The sequence below is a fragment of the Gorilla gorilla genome, chromosome 7 (genome assembly GCF_029281585.2).
Source record: "Gorilla gorilla gorilla isolate KB3781 chromosome 7, NHGRI_mGorGor1-v2.1_pri, whole genome shotgun sequence".
NCBI classification, from domain to species: Eukaryota; Metazoa; Chordata; class Mammalia; order Primates; family Hominidae; genus Gorilla; species Gorilla gorilla.
The window spans coordinates 114,814,262-114,839,229 of record NC_073231.2 but is presented as its reverse complement, the minus strand read 5'-3'; the positions used below and the strand labels follow the sequence as shown (position 1 = coordinate 114,839,229).

General features: G+C 37.2%; 1 long non-coding RNA gene across 1 annotated transcript; it reads right to left on the bottom strand.

Moving 5' to 3' along the window:
* Positions 1 to 702: 702 nt before the first annotated feature.
* On the bottom strand, positions 703 to 23,733 carry LOC129524002 (uncharacterized). The gene is made up of 3 exons (XR_008667658.1): positions 23,674 to 23,733; positions 2,713 to 2,764; positions 703 to 765 (listed from the first exon to the last, which is right to left on the bottom strand). It is a non-coding gene; the product is annotated as an uncharacterized lncRNA (long non-coding RNA).
* Between the last annotated feature and the right edge of the window lie 1,235 nt (positions 23,734 to 24,968).

Below are 24,968 nucleotides of genomic sequence, written 5' to 3'. Positions count from 1 at the left end.
GAAATGCATCTGAGTCGAAAGACTGGGAGAAAAAGCCTCACTGGTCACATTTTGAGCATGATTGTTCTACCAGCTATGAACTCACTGTTCAGATTCAGTCTCTATCTCATCTTCAAGAATATCCTATGAGACTTTCCTATTCTGCTAAATTTCACATCTAATATTTCTAAAGAGGCTGTCATCGATCAACTCTGTTATTCTAACTTTAATAGTCATAAATGTGGTTTAATAAACTCCATTTCAGGAAAGCCACAGACGCAATAGGCCTCCTCTACACCCTCCGATTTGCTACCAGCAGGTATATCTAAAGTAATTTAACATGGGTTCTCAAGTTCTTTTTTTTTTTTTTCTCTTAGCTTTCTCTGGCCTGCACAGATTAAGTTCTCTTTAGGAATCTATTTCCTGACATTCAGTACTTTTACTTTGGTTTTTTAGGTAGTAGTCTAACTACATGGAAATCAGTTGCATTTAAGAATGGTTTAAGGTAACATTCATTTAGACCTGAAAGGGTATTCAGATACTCACCTGCAACCCAGTTTAGGAGAAATTATACAGCTAAATTATACAGGTTAGAACAGGGTTAATATTGATGGATTCAAGTCAATCCTTTGAGTGTGGAATCTTTCAAGACCTCCAGAGATATATTTAGAAGGAGCAGAGCCTGGAGTGAACCACCGCTGTGCTCCCTCTTGCAGCCCTCCTCATAATATTTGGTATATAAACTTGTTTAGTATAGAAGCAAGTATATTAAAATGTCTTTAGAACCTGAAAATAAAGAATAAGTAAAAAGACAAATGAAGGTTGAGTAAAATGGAAGTTGGGAGAGAGATTCTCATCTACCTTGTTATGTGATGAACACATGGAGGAGTGAATTGGAAGACAGATAGACCATCCCTTCCCCAATTCTCATTTATCCCAAGAGGAGGGATAACATTTAAAATGTGTTCTCTTAACAAAAAACCTGGACATAACTGTCCTAATTAATCATAGAAACAAGAGGAGCACAACTGCTTCTGGGGAAAAACCAAAATGCCTGTTAAGAGTTTGAAGTCTGATTTTGTTACTCGGGAGTTGTGTGAGCTGAGAAAACCCCTCAATATCTCTGAATTTCACTTTTATCTAATATAAAATGGGTACATTAATGCATATAAGCAGGATTTTGTTATCATTAAATGAGATAATATATAATACAACTTTATAGACAAGGAGTAACCATTTGAATAGATTATATGTTATTTTCATCACTTCACAGGGGGTCTCTTCAATATAAAAGATACAATGTAAGTTTCAAAGATAGGGGTATCTAAGTTCAATATTCATCAGAACGTATCAGGGGTACCTTAGCTATCAGCAAACATCAGGCTCTGGTATCTTCTGTGCGAATTAGGCTGTAACATAAGAAGTTCATCCAGACCCAAAGGCTATTTAATAGCCAAATAAATTCATTCATTCAAAAACATATATTGGGTGCCTGCTCTGTAACACTATGCTAAGTGCTCTGGATATAATTTTTGCTTGAGCAAAGGTATCTAACATAAATAGGATTTATTCTGCTACAAGTGATATCAATGGAGATAATCAGTTCCAGACATTCGAATTATGGTTGCACTTCTGACCTCATCTGCTCATTACTAATAAAGGGAAGGAAGTTTGCAAGGGAGCTCTAAATATATGCTGCATCCAGGTGTAAAATAATAGGAAGGATGGGGACTGTGACATACTAGAGAGCTCAAATCCAACCTGAAGATAGTCAAGTTTATTTCAAATTCAAGTTAATTAGAAATAAACTACACTTTCTGATATGATTCAGATGTTCTCCCAGCTAATTCTCATGTTGAATTCTAATCCCCAGTTTGCAGGTAGGGCATGGTGAGAGTTGGTTGGATCATGGCCGTGGATTTCCCATGAATACTTTATCACTATCCCCTTGGTCATAGTGAGCTGTTGCTTGGTTAGTTCATGGGAGATCTAGTTGTTTAAAAGTCTGGGACCTCTCTGCTCTCTCTTGCTCTTGCCATGTGATGTGCCTGCTCCCATCTCACCTTCTTCCATGAGTAAAAGTTCCCTGAGGCCTTCTCAGAAACTGAGCAGATGCTGGTGCCACACTTCCTGCACAGTCTGCAGAACTGTGAGTCAATTAAACCTCTTTTCTTTATAAATTACCCAGTCTCGGGTATTTCTTTATAGTAAAACAAGAATGGCCTAATACACTTCCCAAATAAAAGATGACTGCAAGTTGAATTTGGACTGGTCATTCCAGATGTATGGGTCTCTATTATATGGTCAGTTAGAGATTGTTTTTGCAAGAAAGAATTTGCAAATTCTAACATTCTCCAATGTTCTTGAGCTTTCTGTTTTTTAAAAATCATTCTTACCAATATTGATACATGGCAGGTATAGTTGAAAACAAGAACTGTGTAAGTCACCTCTTTTCAAATTCCACTTCAAATCAAAGAGAAGAAAGAAATGAGATCTGTCTCCAATTGAGGTTCACAGAAGAATCATGCTCTTTTTGATAAAACTCATCAGAAACACAGTAAGGCTCTTGCTCCCAGCCATAATGTTAGGGCCTGTTGGGTTGGCAGTAATATTTAAAAAAAACAAAAAAACAAAAGAACAAATGATAAGGTTTTCTTTGGCCTGAATAACAAAACACAGGACGGTCACCAGCCACTACTAAGAACTCACATGCTTGTGGGCTGTGCTACTTACTGTGAAAAGCATGCCAAGCGCCTTTGATGAGATATCCATTTGGAATCATTTCCTAGCGGAAAAAAATAAGCAGAGTTTAATTTCCTGTAGAAGATGAAATTTTATGTTGGATGATAATGGCATAGACAGAACTAGTAAAGACAAACATGTGCATAAACATCGATGCAGTTCAAGAGGTAAATGCATTTAATGGGCATCACGACCAAAGATAACATTTTTTAGTTTAGTAAAGTTTCCTGTAAGAGTCAAGAATGAGAGAGCATTGGCACAGTTTTCCTTGTCATGTTAATAAGATGGCAAAACAATTCAACTTTTTGGATATTATTGTGTTTCCATAAAGAAAAATCTAGGATGTTTATGATGTGTATTGCACATTCAGATGAATGCACACAGCAATACAGCAATCCACAAGCCACTTCTTGAGAATCTCATGGCTTCCTCCCAAATTTTCTCTAGTGCTAGCCTCTGGCTTGTGTGACAGGGCTCAGTTTCCTAAAGCCTTTTGGGAATTTTCATCTGGAGGTTTTAACGATGTTGCAACCTTTACATCCTAAGACAGAACTTAGCATATTGGCCCCAGGTCTTCTTATCGTTCATACTTCCTATTCTGGTTACTGCCATTTCTATTTGTCTAGTCTCCCAGGCTAGAAACCTTACAGTTTTCCCTTTTCTACATGCATCTAACTGGTCATAAACATTTATTTTATTGTTACAATTATTCTTCATCAAAAATGTGTTTTGAAACCTAAATATGTTATTTATCTTCTTTGTCACCTCCTTAGTTCAGACGCCCATTACTTCACATCTGGATTTTTGGGAGGTAAAAACAAAATCCTAAGTAAATATGTACAACTGCATTTTAAACATGCAGAAATAGTTGGGGATTAATACTATACATCATACAAAAAAATCAGATAATAACAAAGCAGTGTGTATGAGTGCACAGAGCTGGCCTAGTATTCTCAGCGAGGTCTCAGTCTTTCTAGCAGTTGGGCTGGCACTCATGTCAAGGTGTTTTCTCCTTTGAGCATAAAGCATTTCACAGAACACCACAATGAAATAAGACAAAAATGAGAATTCTGCATAATCACGCCTGAGTAGAGACCAACAGAGGAACACTGAACAAACCACAGAAAACATCAAAACAGAAAACCCTTTCCTGGCTAGTATGAGAGACTAGTTGATTACTAACTATAGGCTAACTCCACTTTGTTCCCCCATATCCTAGATAAGATTTGTTAAAATATGCAACCACAGAATTACCTCTATCTTCTGAGAGCAGATAATCTAGAGCAAATGCCCATTTCCTTAATCTCTCATCAAAATCACCCAGTAAACACCCATCCCCTATAAGTCCCTGTCAACACTTTCTTACTAAAACACCCGAAATCCCTCTGATGTGTGCCTCCCTTGTTGCAACAAGACAATAAATTCAGCTTTATTTGATTACATGTGTGTTTCTGACGGTCTTTGACAGGGGCCAACACTGGTATTAAAATATAATTGTTTACCTGAAGGTTCTTATATCAGTCAAGGATGCCTTCGAATGCAAATAATATAAAATCTGATTTATAGTGGCTTGTGGGAGCGAATTTTTTCACATTACAAAAAATCCAGAGAAAGGTGGTTGCTAGATAGGTTCTTTTCTGCTTATTATCTCATGATCATGTGACTGGTTGCTACTGTACTTTCAGACATCTCTTCAGAATGCCAGGCAGAAAAGGGGGTTAAGGAGTGAAAGGTTTCCTTCTTACGAGTCTTTTCTTTTTAAAGATGCTCTCTCCTGCAGACTTCATTATGTCACATTAGCTGGGATCGACTCAGACAAGGAAAATGAGAATTATATTAGAATTAGTTAGACCAGACTCAGGGGCTGGGAAAAGGATGTGTCTTTCTAAAACCAAGGAATCTCTTCAGGTTCTCTGACAAAATCAGAGTTGTCAACAAGCCAAGTAATGGCTTTCTATTTGATATGTGGTAAGGCAAAAAGGCTTTAAGTGATCTGACCAATGCCTAATAGCCTTTCCTTGTCTTTTTCATTCTCATTTCATTGAATGAGAATACTTCTGTCAATTTTCTTTAACATTTATAGCTCCTTTAAAAAGTCCATATATTAGGAAAAAATGAAGTATCTTTAGGATATTTGTCAATGGTCTTTTGTATATCAAAGGAATAGCCATGACTTTTAGGCAAGTTAGGTCAGAAAATTCTCGAAAGGAAGTATGTGGGCTGGGAACTAATTTAGCTTACCAAAACACTTTCCTTCCCTCCACTTAGTGGTCAGGTGGGGAGTTTGCTCTGTGTTAGGACAGGATAAAAGGGTTTCCCTGGTTCTCAAAAATCAATCCATTTGAAGCACTCACCCAAAATTTCTTTTGCAAATTAAAAATGCTATTTGTTTCCTGGAATAGTCCAGATCTTGTTACTTCTCCATTTAAGAACTTTTAACCTTTCTTCTTATCATACGTAATGCCTTTCTGATAACCCAAAATGCATTCCTGAACTTCCAATATTATATTACCTTGTCATGTTTTTGAAATGTCAAAGATGTGTTATTTAAACATATCCTTTTCTTAATAGAGTTGTTGCTTTAATGTGACTGTCTCAGGTTCCATGTTTTTAAAATATAATTGCTTCTCAGGAAACTGATATATTGATTATACAGAACATTTGGAATCAATGAGTTATAATCACACTTTACTCACAGTCTTTGGTTCATTGTCGTAAATAAAGGACAACCATGAAACAGCAGCATACCAGGACTGGACTTATATATATAACAGAGCTCTGTTACAGTTGCACTAAATCACCACTCTCAGGAAAAGATGGATCATCAGAAATCAGAATGAGGATATCAATGGGGAAAAAGCACACAATTTTCCACTTTTGCCAAACTTGATTTTTGCCTATGGTAGATGTGTATATACAGCCACTTCCAAGGAATATTTGAGAATTTCCTAGAAAAGGTTTTGGATATGAGCTCTGAAGGTAAAAACAAATTTTTGTTTAACTTTCCTTCTTTCCTCTCTTCCTCTGCCTTTCCTTCTCTGCTTCCTCCTTCTTTTTCTTTTGTTCTTCAAAGTATCCTTAAATATGTAAAAGTTCTGAGAATCAAATTGTGGAGTGTTAGACAGAGTTCTCTTCTGATTCTCTCAAAAGGAAGTTACATAAGGAGAATATGCAAGTGAAAAAAAAAAGGAAGAGAAGTGGTGTTAGCAGAGGACGTATTGTCCTTTCTGGTAGTGGTTTGCTTATAAGGGCTCAGTCATTTGAAAAGATCTTCCACAATCCCTCCTACTTAAACTGCAGACACATCAAAAGTCAAACTAACAGGAGCTAGAATATAAAAAATATTTAAAAAATACAAAGAGGCATATATATATATGTGTGTATACATATTATATAAGTATAAATAAGCTATTTGAATTACAGAGAATGTGCAGAAAAATTTTGATTAAAAAAGATGCATGAAAACCTAGTAGATTTCAAAGAAAACCCTGAAAGTTTCAAATTATCCCGGCATCTTAGTATTTTTCTTTTGAAGAATTACCCTTTGGTAGTCTCATTAACTTCAGTGGACTGGACCACATGTACAATCCACCTCTCATACCTGGAAGCTTTGTGTTGAGAACCAGTCCTCTCTAAGACTCTTGTATCAATGGCAAGTGCAGTACTGCTCTTACTGCCTGCTCTTGAGGATTGGGAAATCAAGAGTTGTACCAGCCGTCATGAAAATGAGAAGTATGCTACCTACATTTTGAATTATTTAGAGGAAACACATTCTTTAGCTCAAACAGATAAGCATTTTAGTTTAAGTGACAATACTAAATGGCATGCTTCTTATTTTCCAAAGCAAGACAGACAGATATTTTTAACCCTTTGAAGACCAAGGAAAGAAAAGAACCCCTAATTTTTCTATAATTCTAAGCTTCATGTTAATATGAAATATTCTATAAAACAAAGCTGGTAAATTCACCCACATTTGGTCAGAGAGGTTTCAATGTTTTAAGAATGAAGTGAATAAGGTATTTGTTTTTTGGAAAAAATAGTCCTTGCTTTTGAAGTGTTTATGGTAAAAACAATAAAAGTCATAGATTTGTATGGTCATTATTGTTACTCAATTTTTTTCTCCCCAGTGATTGATCAATAGTAGGAGCTAAATACACCTGTGAAAGGATGGAGAACATGACATTATAAGATTTACAATCTATTGTTCTAAAGAAATGCCTTCATAGGCATATTATATGAAAGGGCTCAGACTCAAGGACAATGTTTATACTTAACAAAGATTGTTATATTAATTCATGAAAAATAGTGTGTGTAGAATTTAAACTTCTGAGGAAAAAAAGTGGAGATGGGTGGTATGGAACCTAGCTCGGCATTGGTTGGGTGGAGATAATTGAAATATCAGTTCTACCATTATGTTTGTTCCTATGACACAACAAATCTTTAGTAAAGAGTACAGAAGCTATTTACTGCCTGGTGAGATTAAATTTATAGCAGAAATCAGTGATGGAGCTAAGCTTTGCATCCTCTTTTAAATGACATGGAAACAGAGTAATTCCAAACAGATGAGATATACCTGTCATGAGGAAAAGTGATTAATTTATTTCAGAATGAAATTCTTACTTTGTCACTCAATATGCTATAAATCTGGTTCCAAATTGTTTCTTTATTCTGTTTTCCAACTTGTCCATATCCATGTTACTTTGCCAAATGAAACAATTCATTTCTTCCTGCATGCATTTTGTACTTTCCTATTTCTGTGTCTTTGCTTCACCTGGACTGCTCTTTTCCCTTTTTCCAAATCCAAATATTATATACCCTTGGAGACTAAATCATGTGTACTCTTCACGTCCTCTAAACAAACATTTCATGCATAATAGACCTCCTTCATGCTTTGTGTTCTTTCTCATTTGCAGACAATAGAAGGCACTCTAACTGATTTAAGTAGAGATTTATTACAGGATATGGGAAACTTAATAGTTATTAGAAGAGTAGAAAGAGCAGGATAATCCTCAAAATGCCACAGGACTTGCTTGGTATAGGGACTGCTTTCACCAACCACCCCATGCTCTTACTGTTTCTTTTGCCAGGTAAGCCAGAAAAATTATTATCTACAACTGCACTTCTGGCCAGAGTATGGAGATTTGTGGCAGGAGTATGGACGAATAAAGATGAGTTTCTAGAAGAAGTAATGCTTGTGATGCTGGTGTTGTTTTTGTTTTGTTTTGTTTTGTTTGTTTGTTTGTCTGTTTGAGATGGAGTCTCACTCTGTTGCCCAGGCTGGAGTGCAGTGGCACCATCTTGGCTCACTGCAACCTCCACCTCCTGGATTCAAGTGATTCTCCTGCCTCAGCCTCCCATTTAGCTGGGACTACAGGTGTACACCACCATGCCCAGCTAATTTTTTTTTTTTTTTTTTTTTTTTTGGAGACAGACTCTAACTCTGTCACCCAGGCTGGAGCACTGTGGCATGATCTCGGCTTGCCATAACCTTCGCCTCCCAGGTTCAAGTGCTTCTCTTGCCTCAGCCTCCCAAGTAGCTGAGCTTACAGGTGCATGCCACCATGTCCAGCTAATTTTTTTTTTTTGTATTTTTAGTAGAGATGAGGTTTCACCATGTTGGCCAGACTGGTCTTGAACTCCTGACCTCAGGCAATCCACCTGCCTGGGCTTCCCAAAGTGCTGGGATTACAGGTGTAAGCCATGGTGCCCAGCCACAAGTAATGCTGTTGTTGTTAACTATGAATGGAAGGGAGCAATTAATGTGTGGAAAGAGAGGGTGAGTGAAATTGCTTGCCAAATGAAGGAAACTGAAATTAATTAGCATGGCTGGAGTGAAAAGAGTCATGAGGAAGTTACTGAGACTGGAGAAATCTGATGGGCGCCAGGCCTCAGCGCCTATGTGTGACGCCTGTGGAGTTTGGATGTTACCTTACCATCTCCATGATGAGGTTACAGTGTGTGCTTTTAGACAGCGTTGTAACCCCAGCACTCAGCACAGCACCAAGCACATAGTATTCCATTGGTTGCTGATTTTTAAATATCATTATTTCATCTGTATTTAGTGATTGACTTACTTGAAAAAGGGCTTTCTCTTTCCTCCAATTTTTTTAATTTACTGGTTTCTTTATTTTAATCAGTATGGATGCTTATTTTATTCAATGGGTTATAATCCATTACTATAATGAGTTGTGTTGATGCTGCAATTGTCCGAGATTTGACCGCTAGTAACCTCTTCAGCTGGCTCCTGCATCCTTTGACATGCCTCCATCATTCTGAGTACTTCCTTAGTTTTTGGCAGAACAAAGTGTTCTGGATTAAAGAAAACTAAAGGATCATGGCAATGGAATACAAAGTGGATCGTGGCCTAGTTCCTAGACCAGAAGAAAAATACTTTTCTATAAAAGATATCGTTTGAACAAATTGTCAAATTTAATTAAGTTCTATAGATTAGATAATAGAATTTTAATCAATATTAAAATGTTAATTTCTGGATTGTCTTTAGCTAAAAGGATATTCTGTTTTAGGGAACTGTACACTGCTATGTTTACAGGTAAATAAGCATCATGAGTATCTTGTCTTTAACTTATTCTCAAATGATATTTATTGGACAATAACAATAATTATATGGATGGAAGGCAAGGAGGAGCAAGTCACATCTTATGTGGATGGCAGCAGGCAAAGACAGCTTGGGCAGGAAGACTCCCCCTTATAATAAGCATCAGATCTCATGAGACTTACTATCATGAGAGCAGCACCGGAAAGACCTGCCCCCATGATTCAATTACCTTCCACCAGGTCCCTCCCACAAAACGTGGGAATTCAAGATAAGATTTGGGTGGGGACAGAGCCAAACCATATTATTCTGCCTCTGGCCCCTCCCAAATCTCATGCTCTCACATTTCAAAACCAATCTTGCCTTCCAAACAGTCCCCCAAAGCCTTAACTCATTTCAGCATTAACTTAAAAGTCTACAGTCCAAAGTCTCATCCAAGACGAGGAAAGTCCCTCCTGCCTATGAGCCTGTAAAATCAAAAGCAAGTTAGTTACTTCCTAGATACAATGGGGGTACAGGCATTGGATAAATACAGCCATTCCAAATGGGAGACATTGGCCAAAACAAAGGGTTAGGCCCCATGCCTGTCTGAAATCCAGCAGGGCAGTCAAATCTTAAAGCTCCAAAATGATCTCCTTTGACTCTATGTCTCACATCCAGGTCATGCTGATGCAAGAGGTGGGTTCCTACGGTCTTGGGAAGCTCCATCCCTGTGGCTTTTCAGGGTATAGGCCCCCGCCCTCCCAGCTGCTTTCATGGGCTGGCATTGAGTGTCTGCAGCTTTTTTAGGTACACAGTGCAAGCTGTTGGTGGATCTACACCATTCTGGGGTCTGGAGGACAGTGGTCCTCTTCTCAGAGCTCTACTAAGCAGTGCCCCATTAGGGACTCTGTGTGGGGGCTCTGATCCCACATTTCCCTTCTGCACTTCCCTAGCAGAGGTTCTCCATGAGGGTCCTGCCCCTGCAGCAGTCTTCTGCCTAGGCATCGAGGTATTTCCATACATCCTCTGAAATCTAAGTAGAGGTTCCCAAACCCCAATTCTTGACTTTTGTGCACTGGAAGGCTCAATACCACGTGGAAGCTGCCAAAGCTTGAGGCTTGCACCCTTTGAAGCCACAGCCCAAGCTGTACATTGGCCCCTTTCAGCCATGACTGGAACAGCTGGGATGCAGAGCACCAAGTCCCTATGCTGCACACAGCACGGGTACACTGGGCCTGGCTCACAAAACCACTTTTTCCTCCTAGGCCTCTGGGTCTGTGATGGGAGGGGGTGCCATGAAGACCTCTGACATGCTCTGGAGATATTTTCCTTATTGTCTTGGGGATTAACATTTGGCTCCTCATTATGCAAATTTCTATAGCCGCCTTGAATTTATCCTCAGAAAATGAGATTTTCTTTCCATTGCACTGTTAGGCTGCAAATTTTCCAAACTTTTATGTTTTGCTTCTCTTATAAAACTGAATGCCTTTAACAGCACCCAAGTCACCTCTTGAATGCTTTGTTGCTTAGAAATTTATTTCACCAGATACCCTAGATAATCTCTCTCAAGGTCAAAGTTCCACAAATCCCTAGGGCAGGGGCAAAATACTGCCAGTCTCTTTGCTAAAACATAACAAGAGTCACCTTTGCTTCAGTTCCCAACAAGTTCCTTATCTCCATCTGAGACCACCTCAACCTGGACTTTATTGTCTATATCATTATCAGGCTTTTAGTCAAAGTCATTCAACAATCTCTAGGAAGTTAGAAACCTTCCCACATTTTCCTGTCTTCTTCTGAGCCCTCTAACTGTTCCAACCTCTGCCTGTTACCCAGTTCCAAAGTTGCTTCCACATTTTCAGTAATCTTTTCAGCATTACCCCACTCTACTGGTACCAATTTACTGTATTAGTCTGTTTTCACACTGCTGATAAAGACATACCCCAGACTGGGAAATTTAAAAAAGAAAGAGGTTTAACTGGACTTACAGTTCCTCTTGGCTGGGGAAGCCTCACAGTGATGGCAGAAGGCAAGGAGGAGCAAGCGCAGGGAAACTCCCCTTTATAATTACCATCAGATCTCACGATACTTACTCACTATCACGAGAACAGCACTGGAAAGACCTGCCCTGATAATTCAGTTACCTCTCACCAGGTCCCTCCTACAACATGTGGGAATTCAAGATGAGGTTTGGGAGGTGACACTGACAAATAATATCAATATATATCTATACACTCTATGTATATATTAATGTATGCATGTAACATAAATTTAACATATATATGAGAAAGAGAATGATAAAGTAAATGTAGTAAAAATGTTATTATTTGGGAAACCTGAAATAATGATATATGAAAATTATTTTTTTGTTTTTATGTAATTCTGAACATTTTAAAATATGAAGTTAAGCAAATAAACAAAAAATTATATTGGCTATGCTATAAAGAATAAATTGCAGGGAAATTAAAGTGTAGAAGAAAATCTAAGAAAAGAATCTATTCCAGTGGTCTGGGGAGAAATGGTCGTCACGTGGATTGGATGTGTGGGAAGTGGGTATGTCCAGATGTAAACAGACTGAAGGTACACATTGGAAATAGAACTGACAGGACTTGACTATGGATGAGAAAACAGACATAAGGGTGAAAAAAGGGAGACATAAAAGATGATGCCTGGGTTTGGGCCTTCAGCAACTTGTTGAATGGTAGTGGCATTTATATGGAGGAAACTTGGAGATGGAAATTTTGCAGAGAAGAGAACATCATGAGCTTTTAGTTGTATGTACAAATTTGAGGTAGGTATTAGTCATCCAGGTGAAGCTATATGGCATACACAATCAACTCAGGGAGGAAGTTTAGGGTGGAAGAAACTTATGGGGGTTGCAAGAAGAAAGATGGTATTTAAAACAATAGAACCAGGTGAAATTATCTAGAAAGTGAATTTGAAGGGTGAAGGGAAGACTGAACCTTAAAGCACTACATTAAATCAAAGTAGATAGACATGATCTGCCACATAATTTCTGAACACCAGTGCAAAACGAAAATGCAGGATCCTTTGTTAAAAAATTATCAAGAATTTCAACGTGGCAATGAGAGGCATTAAGTAAAGCCTGAGGGCCTTCTAAGTGGTGTGGGGGGTTGGGAAGGGGGTTGTGACTGTGTGGGTTGCACACTCATGAAACCAGCACCGTGGATAGAGAAAGGAGGTCCAGTAAAGGAGATGGAGAAGAAGCATTCAGGGACTTAAATTTCTGAGAATGCTGATCTCCCAAAAGCCAGATTAGGAGAATTTCTAAGGAGAAAGAATGTTGATTGTTTTGAATGTGTTTAGGTAGGTTCAGATGAAGTAGGAGAAATATCTGTGAATTTGGCAGCATGCTTATTTGACAGCAGTCATTAAGAATAATATTGGACAGAGAGGTCAATAGAGCAAACTATAGTAGGAAGAGGAAGTGTAATCAATCTTTTTAGAGGAAGTTTTCCTTGGAAAATGAGCAGTGAGGTTGTGTGGTAGATGGAGGGAAATTGGGGTTTTTATTTTTAAAATGAGAAATGAAAGAATTTGTAGGCTGATGGTCATAATCCAGTAGAAAGGGAGAGAGCCATGATGCAAGAGGGTGAAACCTCTCAACACAATTGGATGACTTAATTGCTTGAACACAGGCATGAGTGAGGGCTGGGAGAAAATTTTTTCATGGAACTGTTGTATTTCTGCACAGCTTGTAAACAGGGGCACTAACTTACTTTGTTGTGGACTATCTTTTGAAAGATGTTTGTGCAGTGAACAGACTTGGAAAATAGAAATGATGTCTCCCTCCAGAATGAAGGATTGACATATTAGTTCTTACTGTCTAGCTTAATAAGCATAATATCTTGATTGGAATGGGTATGTTAATGCCCATTATACACAATTCAGGTCCCCTAAGAGTAGGTCTCTCTCCTGGAATGCAGTCTAAAGAGTGTATTATCTGATTCTCTTTGTGTCACCCTGTGGGAACAGGAGCTGAGGGAGCCAGAGGAACAATTTTGACACTCTGGCTACCACTACTGCTGTGAGTAATAAAACTGTTCTTTATTTCTGATCCAGGAGGCTTGGCTTCAGCCAGCATCCATGAAATTGTGGCAGGCTAACCTGTTAGCTTGCAAATAGAGTAAAAATAGATACTTCGCAGTCTTTGACAATGAGCTCCAGAAAAGGAGCAAGAAGTCAGGTAATTGAAGGTATTTTAAGGGAAAAATTAAAATGCTGGGATTACAGAATCTAACTTGAAAAAAGGAAAATGAGAACAGGAAGGTGTAATGGATAATTACCCTGCACGTGCATGCATGTATGTTTGTTGGAGAGCTTTAATAGTGGAATAATTGTTTGGGTGTATCTTTAGGTGGAGGTATTAGGTTATGAAAGGAAGTCAAAGTGTGTAATGCTTGAGATCAGTAAGCAGAAGAGGCATAGTTGCAGGAGATGAGAAGCTGTAGGGTACATCTGACTATGCAGTGAGGGACTGAAGTGGAATGAAAACAAGGTTTGGAGATTATTTCTGAGAATGTTTTCAAGGAAGGGTTTTCAGGTTATGATCCCAAATAATTACATCTACCATGGTAGGATCCTAGACAATTACTCCTCGCTGTAGCTCTTGAGGATGGTGGTGGAAGTGGGCAGGGTGTGTGTATGTTTATCCTCTTTTGAGAACAATCCTCTCCCCACTGATTCTCTGCCCTTGTCTGTACCCTGAGAGACTGACCTCTGCCAATTCTATCACCTGGGCTCAGCCTCCTTACTGTGGTCGGCCAAGGAAAATCACTGATTGAAGCTTGGAAGACAGGAGAGGAGAAAACATTTTGTATATTGGCTTTCCTCCTCCATTTCCTCTTGGCTTTGCCATGGTTCTGGGAGTGACTATATCCTTCTATAATTTACAACTTCTGTCAGGCAGCCTGTCTTCCACAGCCCTAGCCCCCAGAGGGGCTCTAACACCTTTCCCTCTAGAGTCCTATCAAGCCTGTGAACCAGAAAAGTTTCCAAATACTGCTAGTTCCTGTGTGCCTCAAAATCACGCGTTGGTTCCCTTAACCCTTCCACACCTCAATAAACAGCCCCTTCTTTAGACAATCTCTGCAAAGTTCCCAGCTGAGTGTGCCATCTGTTTCCTGCTGGGACCCCCAACTGCTGTAACTATATGGGGTGGGGAGTGTCACGAGGTGGGTAGGCAGAAACCATTCTTGGCCAAAATAGAAGAGACACTGACAAAGCACTTGATCACAGTTGTATAAGGGAATAGTGTCTCTTCTATTTTGGGCAAGACCCAGAAGAGATGTTTTTGCAGTTACTCTCGAAGTAATATCACATATAATTATTGTGTCCTTGAAATATTTTAACATCAGATAGTGTAAATTTTGTAATGACTATCTTTTTTCATAATTTTCTTCACTTCAATTTTTTTTTATTTTAAAACACTTTTTGTAGAGACAGGGCTTTGTGTTGTTGCCTAGCCTAGTCTTAAACTCCTGGCTTCAAGTGATCCTCCTGTTTTGGCCTCTCCAAGTCCTGGGATTATAGGCATGAGCCACCTCACCCAGTCTTTTGCTTTTTAACTTTATTGGTTCTTGTACATGGATTACTTTCAAGTAAAAATAAATTCACTATATTGACCTGTGCTATAATTGCATTAAAAGCTTAGTTACATGTGCAGAGATGTATCTGTTTTCGGAGAGAAGAGTGAGAAATGACTGATAACATTTTCCCATTCAACAATATCTTCTTGCTCTTTATCCTATCTTTTGTAATAAGAGCTATCTATGACAAACCCACAGCCAATATCATACTGAATGGGCAAAAACTGGAAGCATTCCCTTTGAAAACTGGCACAAGACAGGGATGCCCTCTCTCACCGCTCCTATTCAACATAGTGTTGGAAGTTCTGGCCAGGGCAATCAGGCAGGAGAAGGAAATAAAGGGTATTCAATTAGGAAAAGAGGAAGTCAAATTGTCCCTGTTTGCAGACGACATGATTGTATATCTAGAAAACCCCATTGTCTCAGCCCAAAATCTCCTTAAGCTGATAAGCAACTTCAGCAAAGTCTCAGGATACAAAATCAATGTACAGAAATCACAAGCATTCTTATACACCAACAACAGACAAACAGAGAGCCAAATCATGAGTGAACTCCCATTCACAATTGCTTCAAAGAGAATAAAATACCTAGGAATCCAACTTACAAGGGATGTGAAGGACCTCTTCAAGGAGAACTACAAACCACTGCTCAAGGAAATAAAAGAGGATACAAACAAATGGAAGAACATTCCATGCTCATGGGTAGGAAGAATCAATATCGTGAAAATGGCCATACTGCCCAAGGTCATTTACAGATTCAATGCCATCCCCATCAAGCTACCAATGACTTTCTTCACAGAATTGGAAAAAACTACTTTAAAGTTCATATGGAACCAAAAAAGAGCCCGCATCGCCAAGTCAATCCTAAGCCAAAAGAACAAAGCTGGAGGCATCACACTACCTGACTTCAAACTATACTACAAGGCTACAGTAACCAAAACAGCATGGTACTGGTACCAAAACAGAGATATAGATCAATGGAACAGAACAGAGCCCTCAGAAATAACGCCGCATACCTACAACTATCTGATCTTTGACAAACCTGAGAAAAACAAGCAATGGGGAAAGGATTCCCTATTTAATAAATGGTGCTGGGAAAACTGGCTAGTCATATGTAGAAAGCTGAAACTGGATCCCTTCCTTACACCTTATACAAAAATCAATTCAAGATGGATTAAAGATTTAAACCTTAGACCTAAAACCATAAAAACCCTAGAAGAAAACCTAGGCATTACCATTCAGGACATAGGCGTGGGCAAGGACTTCATGTCCAAAACACCAAAAGCAATGGCAACAAAAGACAAAATTGACAAATGGGATCTAATTAAACTAAAGAGCTTCTGCACAGCAAAAGAAACTACCATCAGAGTGAACAGGCAACCTACAACATGGGAGAAAATTTTCGCAACCTACTCATCTGACAAAGGGCTAATATCCAGAATCTACAATGAACTCAAACAAATTTACAAGAAAAAAACAAACAACCCCATCAAAAAGTGGGCGAAGGACATGAACAGACACTTCTCAAAAGAAGACATTTATGCAGCCAAAAAACACATGAAAAAATGCTCATCATCACTGGCCATCAGAGAAATGCAAATCAAAACCACTATGAGATATCATCTCACACCAGTTAGAATGGCAATCATTAAAAAGTCAGGAAACAACAGGTGCTGGAGAGGATGTGGAGAAATAGGAACACTTTTACACTGTTGGTGGGACTGTAAACTAGTTCAACCATTGTGGAAGTCAGTGTGGCGATTCCTCAGGGATCTAGAACTAGAAATACCATTTGACCCAGCCATCCCATTACTGGGTATATACCCAAAGGACTATAAATCATGCTGCTATAAAGACACATGCACACGTATGTTTATTGCGGCATTATTCACAATAGCAAAGACTTGGAACCAACCCAAATGTCCAACAATAATAGACTGGATTAAGAAAATGTGGCACATATACACCATGGAATACTATGCAGCCATAAAAAATGATGAGTTCATGTCCTTTGTAGGGACATGGATGAAATTGGAAACCATCATTCTCAGTAAACTATCGCAAGAACAAAAAACCAAACACTGCATATTCTCACTCATAGGTGGGAATTGAACAATGAGATCACATGGACACAGGAAGGGGAATATCACACTCTGGGGAATGTTGTGGGGTTGGGGGAGGGGGGAGGGATAGCATTGGGAGATATACCTAATGCTAGATGACGAGTTAGTGGGTGCAGTGCACCAGAATGGCACATGTATACATATGTAACTAACCTGCACAATGTGCACATGTACCCTAAAACTTAAAGTATAATAAAAAAAAATGTAAAAAAAAAAAAAAAAAAAAAAAAAAAAAAAAAAAAAAAAAGAACTGTGTACAATTTTTTTGGAATGTGATCTACACTTTTTGATTACTTTTGTCTTTAGACACCTCATATATTGTTTCTATTATGATGAATTATTTTTCTCTGTTATGTTTTTCAATATACATTACATATTTTTCCATTATATAAGAAAGGTACTGATTTTGTATATTTTAAGAAATGCAAGCATCTTATTTCAAATAAATAGAGACTAGATTTTTTTCAACAACTTGTAATGGAACAAATGGGTATTTAACTGAAAAAGAATGTTTTCATCTCTATTGCTTCTTCAACAAAATAAGCTCTTGCTGGATCAAAAATTAAAATAGGCCAGATGTGGTGGCTCAAGCCTGTAATCCTAGCACTTTGGGAGGCCAAGGCAAGCAGATCACTTGAGGTCAGGAGTTCGAGACCAGCCTGGCCAACATGTTGAAACACCATCTCTACTAAAATCGCAAAGAAATTAGCTGGGTATCGTGGTGCACACCTGTAGTCCCAGCTACTTGGGAGGCTGAGGAACAAGAATCACTTGAACCCAGGAGGTGGAGGTTGCAGTGAGCCAAGATCATGCCACTGCACTCCAGTCCGAATGACAGAACAAGACTCTGTCTCTAAATAAATAAATAAGTAAAATAAAACATAAAAATTAACTCTTATTAGTCCTTCGTTGGATGTGCAGTTTGCAAATATTTTCTCCCATTCTGCATGTTGTCTGTTCACTCTGTTGATTATTTCTTTTGCTGTGTGGAAGCTTTTTAGTTTAATATATCTATGTCACAAAACTGTATGTGTACTCCCTAAATTTATACAAATTCTTAAAAAATTAATTCATAAAAGTAGTAGAGGAAACATGAGAAAAAATTAGAAATAATTTTATTCGAGTAAGGAAGGTATCTCAAAGTATAATAGAGACATCAAACCTATAAAAGAAAATAAAGATTATTTTGACTCTATGTCTACATTTTTTGATATCTATTGGAAAGAAAATTTCAAAGACAAATCACAAACTGAAAGAAATATTTTTAACACACATGACAAGATACTAACTTATATAATGTATAAAAATCACCCAGAATTCAATAAGAAAAGCAACATCTTAGTCAATAAATAAGCAAAGAAAATGAATGAACTATTCACAGAAAAGGAATTAAAAATGGCTTATGAAAATATGTAAATGGTCAATTTTTTTAAACCATAAGAGGAATGCACATTGTTTTTTCAATGAAATACTATGTTGACTTCTATCAAATAGGAAAAGATGAAATAGTGATAGTAGACCTGACCATTGAGGGTATAGTTAAACAGACACTTTTAGGGATTATTATTAAGAGTATAAGTTGATAGAGTTCATTGAATGACAACTTGGTATTATCTAATATTCATTTTATTGCTCAAGTACTTTAAGCTAAATTTTAGAAACCACATAAATGTCTATCAGTGGAAATTGATTAAATGCAATAGTATGCATGTGTTTAAATATCAAACTACTTGATTTGTACTGATCTATTTCCAGGATAAATTAGGTGAGAAAAGCAAAATACAGGAGAAAGTTCATAATATGCTACTAAATATGGGAGATTATCTTTCTATGTATTGATCAATCTATCATCTGTCTGTATTTATATTTAGCTATCTAGCTATCCATTCCTATACATGACAAGAATATATCAAAAAAAAAAAACTAAATAACTATGGCTACCTCTATGGTAGGGAACAGCAAATTGTGGGACAGAAGTGAGAAGGAGATTTACGTTTTACTATGTATCCTTTTGCATTATTTGTTTATTTTTACCATTGAGTACATTCTTTACCTATTCAAAATTAATGTGTTTATTTAAAAATAAGATACAAATCAGTTACTATATAAAATTATCTCGTGGTCATAGTTACCTTTTCTGGATTTTCTGAGTAGACATGAAAACAAAAGAATAATAAACAAGAACACAGGGTCACAAAGAAACTCTGGGAGGTGCTGGATATGTCTGTTCCCTTGACTGTGGCATAGTATCATGCAATGGCAGTTTGCATATGTCTGCGCTCATCAAATTGTATACATTTAATATGCTCAGTTCCTTGTATATCAATTATGCCTCATTAAAGCTGTCAAAATATTTTTAAAAAGATAAAATCAAGGAATAAAAAAAGAAAATCATCTTGAGTTTGTATTGATGATTCCAATTCAAATTCAGGACCAGAAGCTTTCCCCTTAATCTCATCAATCTTACTAACAATCTCGTTTATCTCCCTTCTTCTTTGTCAGAAATTTAGATCTCAACATAATTGTTTACTTGATTTATCCCAAAACATATACACAAAAATATCAGGATAGCAATGGTGACACTACCTTCACAATACAATCACTGAAAACAAGCCTAATATCTTTTCTAATTGTTTTTGTCCTTTCTTATATCTTGTTAGGGATGTACAGTCAAATGTGTGAATTTTCAAGCCATTTGGATTCTTCATCTCTATTGGCTATGCCATGAAATGGTTACACAACTAGATTCATTTGTTTAGTTTCCTTTTTATATTTAGGTATTTTAATTTTTATCTGATTTTTAATAATTGTATATGGTATTGAGTGGTGTCAGTGTAAAATCAACAAAACAAACTATATTTAAAGAATTTCAGCTTCTCTACCTCTTGATTTTATTCTCCCCCTCTTATAATATGTAACCATTAAGAAAAAAGGTTATTAGTTATTCTTCCAACAAAATCGAAGGTGTGTGCATTATATATATGGGTGTGTGTCTGTGTGTATTTATATATTTTCACTGCCTTTCTGACATAAATAGTACTCTATTATATATTTTCTCACTTTCCTTTTTTAATGTAGCCTCACTTTTACACTTTTTTTAACTTCCTTAGTGATCTCCAGTTTATAGCTGACGGTTGGACTTTGTAAAAATATATATTTTTTTATTTTTCAAACTCAGGTCTTTTTTTCAGCTTAGGAGAATTTTCTGGTATTATTATTATTATTTTTTTTTTCTTACGGGCTCTCATTAAATTTCTTTCAATTCTCCAGTAAACTATCATACATATGAGGGATTTTCATTCTCCACCTGTTATAACTCTCTCTTTTCACTTTTGACTTATGGTTTAAAAAATTCTTTTTCTCTGCTTTCCTAGAAATCTTGAATTCTTTAGGGTAATTTACTTTTCCTCTGAGATATGTATGTCATTTACTAATTATCATAAATTCTGCTGTTATGGTTTATCTTCTAATCCCATCTCTTAAATATTCCAGCTCTATTTCTGTGCATTATCAGCATCTTCTCATCTGTAATGCTGCTTACCATTTTATCAAGTAGGTAACTCTTTAAAATTATGTTTTATTTCCTTTAGCAAAGCATTTCCTAAAGTTTCTTTGTCTTCTGCACCTTAAGATCAATATAGTTATATTTTTAAGTTCCAAAATCTTTCCAAATTTTTCATACAGCATTTTTCCATTTCTTTGTCTTTCAATGAGAAAATTTTATCTCAGCTTTAGGTTTGCCTATAGATAAAGCAAGTGGATTTGTATGGTTCTCCTCAGCATTTACCTTATTGTAAGAATTCTTTTCAGAAATATTACGGTGGGTGTCTGTTTGATATATTTAAGTCTTAGCCAAGATTTTAGTATTCCATTCTTCATTTCACATAGATCCATTGACTAAGTTAATTCTCCTTGTACTTATTGAGAGGACTAAAATTTATGCTTGTGTAAACTGAAGCAGTTAGTAGGGCATTCTTTCTCTATCAGATAAAGTAAATGAATAACTATGACTCCCTTTGTATGCGATTTCCATGGTTATTCCAAGCCAGTTCCCACTGCTGATGACAGATCCCTGGATGTTAATTGCCACTTTCTCTTCTCTGACCCCAGCCACATTGCCTAACTGGGAATTGGAGTCCTGGCATGGATGTAGAGAGTATTAATAAAGAATGAAGTGAAGCAAAAATATTTCTGCTCCCCTAAAAGTACTGAGTAGCTTCATTCCCTTTTTGAGCAAAGATTCCCAAAGTTCTTTTAGCCAGGGTACACAGTGAGAGACATTTTCTTTGCTTTTGTTTTCTCCTACATGGTCCCACTTTACTAGTTTATGGTTTCATCTATGCATTGGTTAGTGGCAAGTTCTTGACAAATGTTTCTAGTTTTTAATGATTGGGAATCAATGATCGTTTTTAGTTTTTATAAATATTAATTTCAATATAAAAATAGGAAAGAAAATTACTTATTGCTAGCTTTCATTCACTCTATCCCTTCGTTTTAAATAAATTTAATCCCAAGACTTTACCTCTAGATATAATTTTGATAAAACCCAATTTTTAATACGAAGTGGTTTAGTTTCAACATGAAGATAACTTGTATGCATTGGCAATATCCACAGTCTTCTATGCGAGACTGAGTATGTTTCCAGAGATAACTTTAACTGCAAACTCAAACGATAGTGATTTGAGTCACTTTCAGAAGAAATGAGTTTTTTTAATGAATAAGACAAGGTTCTTTTTCATTAATTGATTGACTAGTTAATTTTTCTTTTTGATACTTCCATTTTTAAATGTTCTTTAAGATTGCACTTTTAAAAGTTTGGTTTTAATAGCATTGAATTATTTGGATTCTATATATTTATCTTTTTCTCAGAAAGTAAAAATTTGATGTTTCATTTTCAAACCATTTTACCATGATGCTTAATGATCCAATTACCTATTGCTGCATAACAATTCATCCTAAAATTTACTGGCTCAAAGTAAGAGCAATTATTTGTTTTATCATGAATTTGCAGTTTGGGCAAGTTTTGATAGGTAAGTCTTTTTTTTTTTTTTTTTTTTTTTTTGAGACGGAGTCTCACTCTGTCTCCCAGGCTGGAGTGCAGTGGCGCGATCTCGGCTCACTGCAAGCTCCGCCTCCCGAGTAGCTGGGAGTACAGGCGCCCGCCACCACGCGCAGCTAATTTTTTGTATTTTTAGTAGAGACGGGGTTTCACCGTGTTAGCCAGGATGGTGTCGATCTCCTGACCTCGTGATCCGCCTGTCTCGGCCTCCTGAAGTGCTGGGTTTACAGGCGTGAGCCACTACGCCCGGCCTTTGATAGGTAAGTTTTATCTCTTACCTAGCAGAGTCAGCTGAAGTGGCTCAAATGGGGCTGGAGGAGCCAATCCTAAGAGAGCTTATTCACAAGGTTGGCAAATTAGAGTTGGCTGTCAGCTAGAAGCTGAAGACTTGAGATCTCGGTTTTTCTTCAAATGAGTACCTCCATGGACTGCCTGGGTTTTATCATTGCATGGTGGTTGAATTTCAGAGCAGTCATCCCAAGAGAACTAAACAGAAACTTTATGATCTTTTATGACATAGCCATAGGAGTCATGCTAGTAGCTACATGACAATTCACCACCAAGGGGAAGAAACACTAGAATCAACCTCTTCATAGAATGAATGTCAAAGCTGCATTATAGGAAGAGTCTGTAGAGTAGAAATATTGTTATGGATTTTTTAAAAAATACAACTTGCTATGTTTAGTAAGAAAAATAACAAAATAAACAGTGTTACATTGGATTCACATTTAAAATAAAATAAAAGTTTGCCTACTTCACCATGCCAGGCTTTCCAGAGCTCGATTCTCCAATTCTGCCTCCAATACCATGTAATGATAATAGGCTAAATTCTTTGTAGTTAATGAATATTGAAATAATTATCCATCATCAATTTGTCAACTTATATACTTACCTTTTTAAGAATTCTTCAATATACTTGCCTTGCTCAAGCAGTTAAAATAATTGATTATATAGATATTATCCTAATCTATGTCTTTCTTGCCTAAATTACTGCAACTCTTAAAGTTGCATCAACCATTTAGTTACCAATTATGTACTGTTTTATATTTTCAAGTGTCTTTCATTAACTTTTAAGCTTAAATCTAATTTCCCTTTGTTAGGAAGATTTCCTTACCATCCACAACTCATTAAATGCTCCATACTATTTCTTAGCTTTCTCCAGTACGAAACACTGCTTCCCCTACACAGCAATGACCCTGTGCTCCCTGACTGTCAAGTCTTGGGTCAGAGTTCGTCACTTACTTTAGGTCCTTTATATGCTAAAATCCTCACTGCTCTTTCACTATTCACTCATTTTGGCACTTACTCATATATTGCCTGTCATAGGCTTCCTGTTTCCTCAACATATCTCTTCTGCCTGCTCTCAAATGCCTATAATTTCCTTAGTTGGACAAATACCAACCAGCTAAACAAACAACAAGGAAGAAAAATTTAAAGTACACAGAAAATACACTTAACATTAAATGCACGTATTAAACCCTAACTAAGATAAAATCTACTGATATATTTCTTCAGAACAAATTTAACTAAAGGAGATAAGGAAATAAGCAGTAGATTTTGTTATTGCTGTTGGAAGATGGGGGTAGGAAAACGAAAGAGAAATCATAGGATGTCAGAAATAAACTCTTACCTCATCACAATTTTCCCATGGGCTATCTTGTATCATGATGTAACATCTTCATAGATGTAAGCCTCACTCTTCCAGCATGAATGTAAGCTCTGCAAGCGCTTGGGCTGGCAGGACTGGGAGCATATTGTGTTCAAAAATACTTCTTTTACTGATCAAAATAAACATAAAGATCTGTGAGATTAAGAGAGCACTCTAGTCTCTTTGTAAAACCTAGCATTCGGTAGAATAAATAGTAAAGGATAAATATGTTTTACTCAATTATTTCTCTGTAGCTGAAGAAATAATACATTGTCCTCTAGGACAATTGTTGAAATGATCCCTGATCAATTTGTACATAAGGTTTTTTTCTTTTTATTGAGACAGAGTCTCGCTCTGCCGCCCAGGCTGGCGTGCAGTGGAGCAATACTGGCTTTCTGCAACCTCCGCCTCCCAGGTTCAAGTGATTCTCTCACCTCAGCCTCCCGAGTAGCTGGGACTACAGGTGTCTGCCACCATGCCCAGCTAATTTTTGTATTTTTAGTAGAGATTGGGTTTCACCATGTTGGCCAGGCTGGTCTCGAACTCCTGACCTCAAGTGATCTACCCACCTTGGCCTCCCAAAGTGCTGGGATGTATACAAGTTTTTAAGAGACTCTCCTGTTAGGTGCAAAAAGACTGAAAATCAACTCTAAGATTCCTAATTATCCATCATTATCTTGCTTAGTAACGCCTGAGTAACAAAAGTTTCTTTCCTTAGTTCCGGTGACAGTGTAAGTTATCTTAGGTATCATCCATAATGCAAAGATAAAGATAGAAAAATGGCTAGGGAGAGAGTCATGGCTGTGAAGGGTGAGATGTGGCATCATCTAGGAAGGTCAGGCCTGTTGAATTGAACCAGATGGCCCAATAGAGTACTGCCTTCTGCCTAGGACTTCACTGCTATAGTGAGTGGACACAATGTAACTGGTATTTTAAATTTAAAGAATGCTTTGCACATACCAAACTTGTCACACACTTATTGTCCATTAGGTACTAGCTCAGATAAAGATGATCAAATATTTCTTTCTTTTTTTGGAAGGTGTTATAAGCTGAATTGTGCAACCTTCAAATTCTTATGTTGAACTTCTAACCCTCAGTACTTCAGGATATGACTGTATTTAAAGATAGAATTTTTAAAGAGGTAATTAAATTAAAATGAGGTCATTACAGTGGGCCCTAGTCCAATATGACTGGTGTCCTATAAGAAGCAGAAACTTGTACACAGATGGGTACAGAGAAAAGACAATGTGACGACACAAGGGGAAGTCAGCCAACCC